Genomic DNA, 14,057 nt, shown 5'->3' on the forward strand with positions numbered 1-14,057 from the left:
CTTTATATTATTATTATTTTTTTTTTCATTATATCATTTTTTATATTATCACAACTTTTTTCTCTTTATATCATTTTCTTTATATTATCACTACTTTTTAGAGAAACCGTTGGAGTAGATGACTAATTTTTGAACTTAGACTTGGCGAATCTCTTATTTTAATTTTATCATTGTATTTTAATTTAGAACTGTATTTCAGCGAATTTAGAAAATTTTAATTCTAATTATAACACATTTGCGCAAGCGACGAAATCTATACTTCCTTTAATGAGTAAGCGTTATTTATACTTTTATTACACATTCATTTTTTATTTTTGTCTTATTTCTTATATTGTATTAATTATATATATTGTAATAACCAGTCAGAACCTAATTCTTAACGTAAATTTCTCCCGTATATTCTGATTGATTACCTGCGAACCACTGTAACACCCGCGGAAATATATAATACACACACACAGATACCCATTCATAGTTACAAGCGCTAATATATATTTTTTCATTCTTTCTTTATCTTTTTAAATAATATATTGTATTTTTAATTTAATGTATAATATTTAATTATTTAATCCGCTCTCTTCCCTGAATCCCGAGATCGCACTAGGTCCCGTCCCGCGTAAATAGGATTAAGTTCCTTTACCGAAAAGGGACCACCGAGTGAATAGGTCTAAAAACACAACGTTAAAGGGACCTTCGGTCGTTGACCTGTGTCCCTTTTCGTGACCCAGGCCCTTCACATTTGCTCGACCCGATCCATACACATGCCCGAATAAAGAGTGTCGTGGGATAAATAAGTTACGTTCTTCCATACGGCCCATCCACTTCAGGGTCTGGACGTAACATAAATATATAATAAATTATTTTATTATTATATAAATGATATAATATTAGATATACACGTTTACATTGCTTACATATGTTTATTAATTTATATTATATTGATTTTATATATTGGCTCGGATGATATAAACCATAAAAGCAAGGAAAACATAAATATTTTTTACATAAAGCACATCTTATAATTGCACACGCTGTACAATTACATTTTGATGAACGAACATCATTCGAAAAATAAACTTCATTTATATTCTGAAATATAGTTCTTTCCAGTATTAATTTTGACGCGTGTCACGCATATTGTATCATACTCTTAAAGACGGGAGCGGATAATTGATTATGAATGAGGAAGTGGATTTTCATTGCATCTTACCTTGTAGATAATTGCCGTTTACTTTGTAACACATGTATAAAATTTTGCAACTTTTTAATAAAATTCTTAATTTGTCGGAAAAAGTATACATCGCATGGTTGGCAGTACGGAGTGCAATGAGGAGGAATAATTTCAATAGTTGAGCTGCAATTTCCATTATTATCAGTAAAAAACATTATTAAGATGTACCGTATCTGTCTCCATGAATCTAGAATAAGTAAAAATTCCTCCTTCTTGCAATACTCTTTAAGAACATTTTTAACAAAACTATCGAAATGGTCTTTTATTAATTTTCCGGATTTTGATACCGTGATAAATATATTTCCGTAATTTTTTATTAATTCTGCAATAGTAGCGGAAATACGAGGACCAAAAATCCCTTTTTCTTACATATAAAGAAATACTTTTGGAAGGACTTTTCAGAAACCAACGGTAATTGCATATTGTGCTGTATAACTGTGTGTGACCTTATTAAAATCGCCAAGAAGATCTATAATTTTTTCTCCTTTGTTCGCTAACGTCCTGCGTACATCAACACGATATTCGCAACCTGTTTGATCCATATTAATAACAAAATCAGGATGGAAATTTAAAATCCTTTTCGCAATTTGTTTTTGGAATTTTTCTGCTTCTTTTAATATCATCGATAATTCCAGTGCATGTTTTAATTTTAAATAGCGCGTAACTTTTCTTTGACGAATGAAATGTGATGCTTTAAATTTAGTTACCCAGGTATGCGATGCTGTAAAAGAAAAATTATGGTCCTTGATATTGTACAGCAGCTTGAGAAGTCCACTGCTGTAAAATTCTTGTTGATACAGGTTGCATCTGCTGTCGGGTTTCAACGAAACGATCGAAAGTCCATTTATTAATCATATCAAAGGACTCTGCACAAAACCAATGGAAAAGTAGGCCCAGTCAAATTGGCTGAAATTTTAGTATGATGAAGTTCAGACTGTCCTTAGTCTCAATGGCCGCAAGTTCAGAAAATGTCCAGTTTCTGAGATGCTTGGACTTAAAATGTTGAAATCAACGATGATGATTCATGAATGAAAAAGCCCTATTTTCAAAGCTTTGCTACACGTCTGAAGGTTCTTCTGATATGTATCAGATAGTTTTAGGATAGTCAGCATGTTTGAAGATTTACATGCATTTTATTATGTATATTCATATACAGGACGATCCCGAAAAACCTTCCGTCTGTAAAATGACGTATTCCTGACACCATTCTAAGACAATTTTTCTTTTACCAAAATTTGATTTGAAGCGTAGTTTTTGAATTTTGAGCAAAAATAATTAGCAAATCACGCGTCGGGTACGGAAGGCAGGCAGGAGCGGAGCGGCGTGCCGCGAGCGCGGGCGCAGCTGACCGCCCGACGGGTGATTACCACCGCATGAGTCGCTAACTATTTTATCTTATAACATAAAATTATGCTTTAAATAAAATTTTGGTAAAAAAGAAAATGTCTTAGAATTACGTCAGAAATACGTGTTCCTTAAAATAACGTTATTTTAACGTTATTTTAATAATGAAAAGTTGTTCCGGATCGCCGGCCGTCCGACGTTGCAATCAGCTGATTGCTACACGCGATGTGTGTATAGCGGAGTGTGTGCGTAAAAGAGAGAGAGAGAGAGAGAGAGAGGGAGAGAGAGAAAGAGAGAAAGAGGGAGAGTAGGAGGGACAGACATTCATACACACGCACGCACTTTTTTTCTCGCTCTCTTTCTCTCTTTTACGCAACACTCATACACTCTCTCATTCAGTCTCTCACTCACACTCTCTCGGTCACTCACTCACTCACTCACCTGCTTACTCACTTGCTCACTCACCTTGTAGCAGCGTAGCGAATCTTCATGCTATGTATTGTTGTTATCTGCTGCACGGTTATGATTGCTAGAGATGCGCGACACATCGAAATTTTTTCGATTATTAGTCTCACACTCGATTGACACAATACAGATTACGTGATAACGAGTTTACTGTTTATTCACTCACTATCGATTTATCGATACCAAAAATTACTTTCAAAGAAACGCGAATGCAAACAGCACATGACTCGACGCGAAGCGACGGACCGCGGAGACTGCGCGACCACAAGAGTTATGTTGCCAGAAACGCGACACGCGACATCTAATAAACGACTTGCGCATGGCGCGTGATTGACGCGAGATAAGACGAACGATCGGCTAAAACCTTCGCATTGCGAATGCGGTAGAAAACATGAAACGTATAATGACATACTTAAAAAATTAATTATTTATTATAAATAATAACTATTTCTAATCATAATAAATAATTATTATTTTAAAAAGCATGTGTTGTACGTTATTACGTTTTCGAAATTATTGCATTCACGATGCGAAGATTTAAGTCAATCGCAAGAATAATGTAATTAAAATTACATTTGGAAAAATTTATTTTTATTCTGCTCACAATGAAATGTTCCAACGTGAAAATGTATTGGTCGCTCTGAAAAGAGCGGATTGACTAAAAAAAATTTTAAAGCAGATGCTCAAAATGCCCGCCATCCATCCTAATGCAAGCTCTCATGCGTTGATTGCATCATCGATCGTGCGTCTAATTTATACGATCTTCGCTGGGAGTCTATGCCCCTCCTCGCCTCCCGCGACCAATCACTAATTAGCGTCCGCGACATTCGCGATTGGTCGCGGCAGGCGAGGAGGGGCATAGACCCCCAGCGAAGATCGTATAAATTCATAGAGCTTATACTAATGGAGAGGCCATAGCGCGCACAAGGAGAATCGACAAAGAGAAATATATTTTTCTGTCTCAACTGTGGCCGTAGGTCCGTAACTATACGATCTGGTACCTTGCTCCTTTTTATTTCTTTGTAATAATTTCCTTGATGGAATATCTACTTAAATTTTTTGTATAATTAAAGAAAAATATATAATAATAATAATAAAATCAACAAATGAAAATAAGATATACACTGCTGTGTTCGAAAATTGCAACACTATGAAAGGTATTGCCATTTAGAGTGTTGCAATTTTTTGCACAGCAGTGTATAAAAATGGAAAATCAGAAATAATTAATATATTATTGATATGATGCGCGCCGCAGAACATACATATATGGCAGATCTATTTTATTGAATGTAATACATGTACTTCAATTTTTACGAATGAATAAAAAAATATAAATACATATAAATAATAAAAATGATTAAATAAAATGAGTAATATACTTACTAAAACAAAAAATTGTCTACAATATTATAAATAACAAAATAAATATTTAAGAAATATTTAAAAAAAACTGCTAGGAAAATTGAATAAAATAAATAATACATTTTATTAAGTTTTCAAATGATTTATTGAGTATTTATTCATTATGAAATAACATTAATTTTGTCATTTTTTTTCTTATTTGTTTTTTAGTTTTATTTATTGTACTTTTCCCAATATAATAAAATCTTATATCTATATAATACTTAATAATTATATTTATCAATTCCTCTTTGTGAGTTACAAATGTTTCTTGTGACAATATGTGTTCAAACATATTAAGAAAAACTTCAGTGTATATATCTTGTCGAACATTGTATATATAAATACGCTTTTTTATATGGGACAGATGAAAGATATTGTCTCCATACATTCGTATAAAACGTTCTGTACTGTGACATATTATAGTCACATTTTTCGAAGGTTTTATTAATGCACCTCTGTCTTTTATTGTTATTAATATGTTGTTTGTATAACTATCTTCTAAATATTCTATACACGTTGTACAGACAAGTTTTTTTTTTAATTTGCGTACAACAAAACCAGCTATATATTCTACGATATCTGATACATACATGGACAGAGTGTCTGGATTACAAAATGAATGTAAGACTGCTTCATCATCCTGTTCTTCTTTGCTATCTTCTGCTTCTACTATACTATTTACTGAAGTTTTATTATCGATAGGTAAAATAAATGTTGCATCTAATATTGAACAGTTTCCATATTCTGATCCAGCGATTCCATGATGTACTATTAATTTTTTATATGCGGTCTGAAATTGAGTACATGATGGATTATTATTAAATCCACCACAACTACGTATAGAACTAAACAAATTTTCTATGTGGTCCTGACATAATTTGTAAGTTAACAAATATTCTAAATTATATGTCTTATTTAAATGTTTATACAATTCTATTACATTGCATAATGCTGTTATAAAACCTAGAAAACCTCTATTTCCTACACATTGTATTAGTTTTCTACCATTCATGTCACGCAAGCTATTAACATAATGACAGAAGTTTTCTACGAACGTAGAGTAAGTATCTAATGTGTTTGAAGAAATTGACTTATTGTATGGTTGTTTTGAAAATTTATTGCGGCTATTTAAAATATCAAACGCATTATTGAAATAAGTACAAAATTCTGCTCCACTGCTCCAGTAAAAGATGTATCAATGCTCTCACAGAATATCAAAGCATTTGCTACACTTTCGCTTAATGTTTGAGCAGCAAGTCTTACATTCATTATTTCATTATAAAAATCAATGTGCTTATTTGTTAATTTTGTTGCTGCCCTAAGACCCTCGGCTTTATCTTTTTCGTGTAATTGTTTTATATATTGCCATTTTATTAGTTGATCTTGTTCGTTTTGTAATATACTTATCTTAGCCAACGCATTTCTTACTAATTTTAATATATGACATTTAAAAAACAAATCCAGTCCTGGTTTAGATGGCATTGATAATAAAATTATCTCAGCTCTTCCAACCAATGCCAGAACCATACTTCTAACTATATATAACAATATTTTTACTTCACATGTCTTTCTAGAGGAATAGAAAAAGTTCCTTGTTTTTTTCATCCCTAAACAAGGGGAAAATCGCAAATTTCGCCCCATTTCCCTAGCTTCATGCTTATGTAAAGTTTTCGAAAGAATGATTGCTAATAGACTGAGTTGGTTTCTTGAATATCATAATCTCCTTCCCAAATCACAATTCGGTTTCAGACGCAGCAAAGGATGCATAGATAACCCGGCTATTTTACAATCCAACATTCTATTCTATCTTTTCAAAAAAATCAATAATTACTGGCTTCCTTTTTAGACATTAAAGGTGCTTACGATAATGTAATTCCGGACATCCTCCTTCAAAAATTAGTAAAGTGGGGTATACCACTGAATATTCTTGCCTTCATTAGAAATTCCATTTACCAAAGACAGGTACATATGAGGATATAGATGAGATACTATGGGCATACAAAGGCCTCCCTCAGGGCAGCGTCTTAAACCTCCTTCTATACAATAATTATGTATCGGAACTCGAAAATAGCTGTGACTCGGGCTGCCAAATAATCCAATACACAGACGACATTGCGCTGTTCTCTTCATCTGATGATCTAAATCATAGCAAGTGCATTCTTGAAAAATTTGTAAATAAAGTCTCGGATTCTTCACTACACCTCGGTTTAGAACTCTCGGCAGAAAAAACCAAGCTCTGTAAATTTACCAAACGTTGAGCTCCCATGGATAGGTCAGTCCTTTCTATTAAGATTAAAAATACCACAATCTACGAGACATCGAAGGTTCATTTTTTAGGTTTATTTCTTTCATCCAATTTAAACTGGCAACACCAAATATCTCACATTTGAAAAACGTGTCAATGCCCTCTAAAAATCCTTAGCTGTCTCAGACACACGTGGTAGGGAGCAGACCCCCGCCTGCTGAGAATAATCTACATCGCTCTCGTTAGGTCTAGATTAGATTACGGTAGTTTTATATTACATGGTATAATAAAAACTCAAAAAATCAAATTAGATCGTATACAATTTAAAGCTCTTAAAATTGTATTAGGAAATTGTATCAGGATGTCTACCCCATCCAATTTCGTATTGGCAGAATCTAAAGAACCGTCTCTAACGGCTGATTTTTTATGTAAAAATTGGACCCTCAGAGCTGATTTCTTATGTAAAAATTGGACGTCTAGGGTTATTTCTCAGTCGGATCATCTAATCCTACCCATTTTAACAGAACTTCAGAAAATTAAAGAAGATCCTACTATTATTGATAAATTTACTTCTTCTATTATTTTAAACAATTTCTTAAAACTGTCATCCATTTCTCACTTAATTAAAACAGATTCAAGACCGTTATGCTACACCAAACCCTATGAATCCATCATCTTCCAATCCTGTGTGAACTTAATAACGGGAACTAACTTTGATAAGTCTTCAGGAAATAACGAGTCATTATTTATGGAACTCTTTCAAAATGAAATTAACAACTCTTTCTGCATTTTTACAGGTGATTCGAAAATGCCAAACTTGGATTTCACTGGATTTTCAATAATCTCGCTAGATCACTCCTTTAAATTTAAATTTAGAACGACTTCTCACGCCTCTATCTTTTCCTTAGAAGCAATGGCAATCCTCGAATTTATCATTCAAGCTGCTAATCTCCACCTTACCAACATAACAATTTTCTCTGATTCCAAGTCGGTCCTTTCGGCTTTACAAAATATTAGCTTTAGCAATAATACCTCCTATCTAATTTACGAAATTTACGAAATTTACGAAGACATCGAATAAAATTATTCTCAGATAATGATGGATCTGCCAATTTAATATGGATTCCTAGCCACTGTGGCATTAAAGGAAATGAAGCTGCGGACACACTTGCCAAAATGGCTCCGAAACTGGGAATAGACTATCAATTTTGCACTTTCACGGGAGATTTCAAATCTGTTTGGAAAACAGAACAATTTGATTTATTTTTCGAACACTGTAGGTCATCAGGTAATGAGAAAGCTTCCTGGTACATGAAAAATTGTCTGTCGTATACGAGATCTTCCTGGTTCCATCCCTATAATATATCTCGCAGGGGAATAACTTCGATTTGTAGGATAAGGTGCGGCCACACATCTCTTAATGAGAGACTCTTTAGATTTTCAATAGTCGCGTCGCCTAACTGTTCAGTATGCGATACTCCGGAAACGCTCGACCACGTTCTTTGGGAGTGTACATGGTTTAATTCTCAAAGAACACAACTAATTAATCATTTAATAAGCTCTATAAGTACTCTATCTCTTCCAGCCAAGTCTTTGTTGGTATGCCTAAAAGACGAAAATATTGTGCTAGCACTCGATCACTTTGTGAATGCTATTGGATATAATATCTGAACCGATTAAATTAAACTATATTATCCCCTATGTACCTCTTGTGTATGTATGTGTATGTGTGTATACGTGTGTATAAGTGTGTGCGTGTGTATATATATGTATTTGTGTTTGTGTGTGTATGTATATGTATATATGTGTATATATGTACATATATAGTTTATATTTAATAGTCGTGTAATTGCGCGAAATTTTTTTCCTTGATACAATGATCAAGACTTTATTTGGAATAATCTCTTAGTTGGAGATTTAATTCCACCGAGAGACTCGGGTTCGATTCCCGATTCAGCGACTTTCGGACCGATATTTTTCTCGCCTACTTCCATCTAGGGGGGTTAGAGGGGAATTCGTCATTATGTCAAGGAAATATTTCGCGCAATTACATCCACGATAGGCTCTTATTACCCGAATATTAATATCACACAAGTTTATTTTATATTCGATAGCTGACATCAAGAATCTAAAATTTAAAGTTTATTTACGCTTTAGAGTGAAAAAGAAGCATTTTTACACTTAGTGTTTATAGGCAATGAGAAAAGTATCGGATCGAAGGGTCTGAATAGCTCAGTGGTGAGAGCAGTCGCCCAGCAAGCGAAAGACTCGGGTTCGATTCCCGATTCAGCGACTTTCGGACCGATATTTTTCTCGCCTACATCCATTTAGGAGGGTTAGAGGGGAATTCGTTGGAATTAAATCTCAAACCAGGAGATTATTCCAATTAAAGTCTTGATCATTGTATCAAGGAATATTTCGCGCAATTACATCCTCTTATTACCCGAATATTAATATCACACAAGTTTATTTTATATTCGAGAGCCGACATCAAGAATCTAAAATTTAAAATATATTTCTAAGTAGCATATCTAGTAATAGAATTAGGCTGTATCAACTTTAGCCCATACAGCACAGAACATTGCAGTAATATTGCGGCAATATTGCAATGTTGCTGCAATGTTACAACAATATTAATAATATTGCTGCAATATTCGGTGCTGTATGGGAGTTTACAACTTCACTAATTGTAAGATGTATAACTAATAGTTGCGATGTTTATAAGAATAATCTAAATATTTACTTAAATATTTACTAAATAGTCCTCTGCGTTGGAACTAATAATATACTCTCAAACGACTCTTCCAGTACAAAGTCATTTTATTTTAATTTATAATTTCTACATATCAAACATGTTTTACCAACTGTTCTGTCTTCTTGCTATAACGAAGTGTATTCTTCCATTTTATTTTACTGTATCTTGCTTTATTTTACTTTTAGTTCAAATTTAATTCCGAACCATACTCAATAATTACCACATTGTTTTCTATAGATAACTTATAACCAGTGTAATATCTTTACTCGATAAGTTGATCGTCTACATGGTCTGTGCTGTATGGCTTTGAGCCAATGCCTGCTTTTTGCTCAATAAAAGAAATATATCTTCTCAGATACGCCTACTAATACTCACCCATAGGTATACATACATATATATATCTATACCTTGAAATTCATAACACGCCTATATGCCTATATAGAGATCGGTATGAAAATATTGGCGGAGAAAAACTGATATAATCCCGAAAGAAAAAAATGTTAAACTGCTGACATTTTATTCCGTAACATCCTCTTGAAACGCAGTTATTGTTTTATTCACTTCAACTTCAATTATCAATTATCCGATATTTTTCGATATCTGAGTGTGAATTAATCGCACAATTCGTCTTTTTCCAAAACCATCCCTATTCGCAGAACGATATTTCTTCCCCTGCTTGATTTGTTTTCAGATAAATAATTCGCCCTTTTGTAGCTTGGACAGAAAAATATTATATTTTATTTTCGACTATATTCAGAATAATCGAAGTTCTTAATAATCCGTTTTTCCTCACACTGGTAGGTTTCAGAATTCGATTGTAACCCGTATTTTTCAAGACGACTTGCTTTAGAGGCAGATTTTTTCCTAAATCTCCTTTAAGTTAAGAAAACGCAATAGTTCGATGATCATTTGAAATCCATCTTTTTCAAGACGAATTGACTTTCAGATTGTTCCAAACAGATTTTTTTTGCGAAAGGTGATAACATTTCATTTTTGGGCTTTTTCATTCGTGAACCGTCATCGTCGATTTCAACACTTTGAGTCCAAGTATCTCAGAAACTGAGCATTTTCTGAACTTGCATTGAGACTTTTGATCAGGACAGTCTGAACTTTATCACTAAAATTTCAGTCAATTTGACTGGGTCCACTTTTTCATTGGTTTTGTGCGGGGTCCTTTTTCTTTTATTCCGCTACTTTTTTCGATTTGCTTTTGCCATTTTTTTAAATTGCTTTTATTTTTAAGTGCACGACCTCCATGTTTTTAAATTGTTTTCAAACTCCAATTTGGATGTTCTCTCGCCATATTTAAAATTTTAATTTTTGTATCGAGTGATATATAATCACTTTTTAATTTTTTGCATACCGGTTCAAATTCTTCTCCACTATCTTCTGTACTTTACGAAGTGCTCGTGTTTAAATCAGAAACTGATATTTTTTCTGGTGAAGAAGGACTAGTTTGCGACTGTTCTATTTCATGTTCTCCTGGAATATTTTCTAGAGGTAGAAATAATTCTTCTTCTTCATTAAAGTCCCATTTTTTTTTAAGTTTCTATTATTATTGTTGCAAATCTTTCCCCTAAAGTTAATACTTTAGATGTTACTGATGTACTCGCAGATACTTTAACAATTCGCAATTTTTCCAAAATTTGACAACAAATTTGTAAACAAAAAGAGAATAACGGTCCGTAAGATAACAATAAAATTTGATTAAATAAAAAGGCTGTGTGATCGTGGGGTCTGAATAGCTCAGTGGTAAGAACAGTCGCTCGGCAAGCGAAAGACTCGGGTTCGATTCAGCGACTTTCGGCCTGTTATTTTTCTCGCCTATAACTTCTTTGGGGGGTAAGAGGGGTATTATAAGAATCTCGAATTGAGATTATAAATTTTACTGGGTTTAACCAAGATAAATCCGTGCCCTGTGCACAAATATTAGTTTCACAGAAAAATTAATTTTCTGTGAAATCGTGATCACCCGTTTAGCTCTTATCGCCTTTGATATCTTTATATTTACATATTAGAGCCTTACTATCTTCTTTATATAATATAAAGAAAAAAACTTAACTGTTATTTCAAAAAGAAAAATAACATAAAACGCTTATACATTATGATAGAATAAGGCCGTTAGAAAAAGTTATAGAGAAATCGAGAGACGAAATGAGTAGACGGCACAAAAAGCGAACCATGCATACGAAAAGAGTGCAAAGACAAAGAGAAAAAGCCATGTGTAGAAAGAAAGGAGTCTGATCATAACAAAGGCCGAGACACTACTGACAAGGAAGATGTGGGAAACATGGTCCGCATTGGATCGAAACATACGTCTGTCAACATTTTTTGCTGCAACATTGTATTACTTTTTCGACGGACAATGTTCTTCTTTTTTTACTATTAATTATTAAAGAATATATAAAGTATCCGTCTCAGATTTATGTTCTGAATTTAATTACGTAATAACATCCTACGCAACGGTCCTTAGCCTTTTCTTTTTTATCAAATTTGTAAACCATCTGTAATATCTTGTTGTTCGTAAGAATGTATGAAAGCATATTTATCTTCCACGACTTCTTCATGTCCTCTACTTGTAGATGGTTGCTCACCAATAATTTCTGATCTTGCTGCCATAATTCTTATATTAATTTTACTACTCACAACGTGTCAAAGAATACAGGAAAATACCGTGTGTATCTGATTATTTTCGCTTACAGAACACACAAGACTGATTTTCAAACCATTAAAATCTTTATTATTAGTCCAAATGTGACTATCTTCTATCATCCGACCCAATGTACAAAATCAATATAAACATTGATAAATATATGTGAGCAATGTAAACATGTATATCTAATATTATGTCATTTATATAACAATAAAATAATTTATTATATATTTATATTTAATAGGAAATTTTAGAAAATGTATGAATATTTAAAAATAAAAGAAAAATATTGCTCTGTAAAAATATTTCATTTATTTCACTGTTATTTTTATACAGACAAATATGCGTGTATTTAAATATATGCCAAATATTTATTTCTAAGTAATAAATAATTTGTATTACATGTGCATATAATATATAAAATAATTAAATATTACATATAAAACAATTTTAAAAAATAGCAAATAAAATAATTAACACCACGCCGGTTTCGATCCCGACTTCCCTTTGTTACTAATCTCGCGCTCATTCACTACACCAAACAGTACTAGTTGATAATGTGTCTTTCTTTATGCTTTACAATATACATTACCGACCGTTAAAATTTCAAGTATAAAAGAATATTACTTACAAAGCGCATTGGACGAAAAGCTCTTACAGGGCTTAACCATATTCAATATAGATTCACAAAAAAGGAGAACAAAATCGGTGAAGCGTCAACTACGATCTCTCCTTGTAAGTAACAATGTTTCTTTTGGAATGGTTACAAACTGAACGCGGACACGGTCTCTGTCGCTATATGCACGGTGATCAGGTACGATCCGGTGTAGACGTGAAACTTAACCTAGCGTACAGTCAGGCTATATACTATATGGTCGTCGCGTATAATCAAGCACGGATGCGGAACTTTACTCGAGTACAGTCAGATTATACAGGGTGTTCCTGAACACTCTATCACGCACTTGTGAGGAGGTAGAGCGCAGTAAATTAAATAAAGACGTCCTATACCGTTTATCAATTTTCGCAATAATAATAGAAATATTAATTATTAAAACCAGACGAATGAGAGAAGCGCTCGACCGCTCGAGCTATAGAGCGGTCCACCGTGTCAGACATTGCCTGCCGGCGCGCGGCGAGGGGAGGGACAGCGCGTCGCTACCCGTGGTTACCGCCATCGCCATTTTCACGTTTTGCTGCATCGCTTTTTTTTTATAACTCGTCAAGGCTTTTTTTTTATAACTCGTGGGAAATCTTTTATGGATACCCTCACCCTAGGGGAATCGGGTGAAAGTTACGCGGAAGTCCCGGCAGCGACCTAACGTTGGTCCCGCCGGTGTACCCGCTAAAACCCTCGAGGTGGCCTTTCGGACGCAGGAGGGGCGGGCAAGGACCTGGTAATTACAGGGTATTACTTCAGGTCCTTGACCGTGCACTCCCGTCCACGTTTGGGACCCGGTGATCCTTTGGTTGTTATCACCGGGTCTCCTCCTGGGAGAAAGCATTGTGCGGCCTTCTCCGCCTTCTCTTTTTTATTGCTGACAGACGGGGCTACTGACGGGTCATCTGTCCGCCTTCCTCGGGGGTTCGTTGCTAGCCGATACGGGTCTCCACCCGCGTCGATTGGACCCCAAGGGAACCGCACTTTAACCCCCACGCATGGAGGGAATATGCGCGCGCTCCAGAAGGAAAAGAGATGCGTTACGTCTTCCCTCTTCTTCATATGGATCCTAAAAGGCCTCCTCTTTTTCAAGGAGACTCTGCAGCCTCTCCCACTCGCGCTGTAATGGTGCAGCGTGAGCGGAGTAGAGAGGGAGAGTTTTTCCTTCCCATACCGTGGATGATACAGGGGATACTCGTTAATGGGGGGGGGGGGCGCTACAACTATTGCCAGCTCACGTACCCTCCCCGTTATTATCATCTCCCTGATTCGGGAAATGATAAGATCCTCCTCACCCTACCT

The 14,057-nt window shown here is 34.6% G+C and overlaps 1 non-coding gene and 2 pseudogenes across 1 annotated transcript; 2 read left to right on the forward strand and 1 right to left on the reverse strand.

Moving 5' to 3' along the window:
• Nucleotides 1–933: 933 nt before the first annotated feature.
• On the reverse strand, nucleotides 934–1,602 carry LOC145960134 (uncharacterized; annotated as a pseudogene).
• Nucleotides 1,603–7,449: 5,847 nt separating this feature from the next.
• LOC145960135 (uncharacterized) lies at nucleotides 7,450–8,360 on the forward strand (annotated as a pseudogene).
• A 550-nt stretch (nucleotides 8,361–8,910) lies between these two features.
• Nucleotides 8,911–8,984, forward strand: Trnaa-agc (transfer RNA alanine (anticodon AGC)). Its single transcript has one exon. It is a non-coding gene; the product is annotated as a tRNA-Ala (tRNA).
• The last annotated feature ends 5,073 nt before the right edge of the window (nucleotides 8,985–14,057 follow it).

Source organism: Camponotus vicinus, unplaced genomic scaffold (genome assembly GCF_025532165.1).
Source record: "Camponotus vicinus isolate PSW18456_S1 unplaced genomic scaffold, iyCamVici1.0 SCAF_10, whole genome shotgun sequence".
Lineage (NCBI taxonomy): Eukaryota > Metazoa > Arthropoda > Insecta > Hymenoptera > Formicidae > Camponotus > Camponotus vicinus.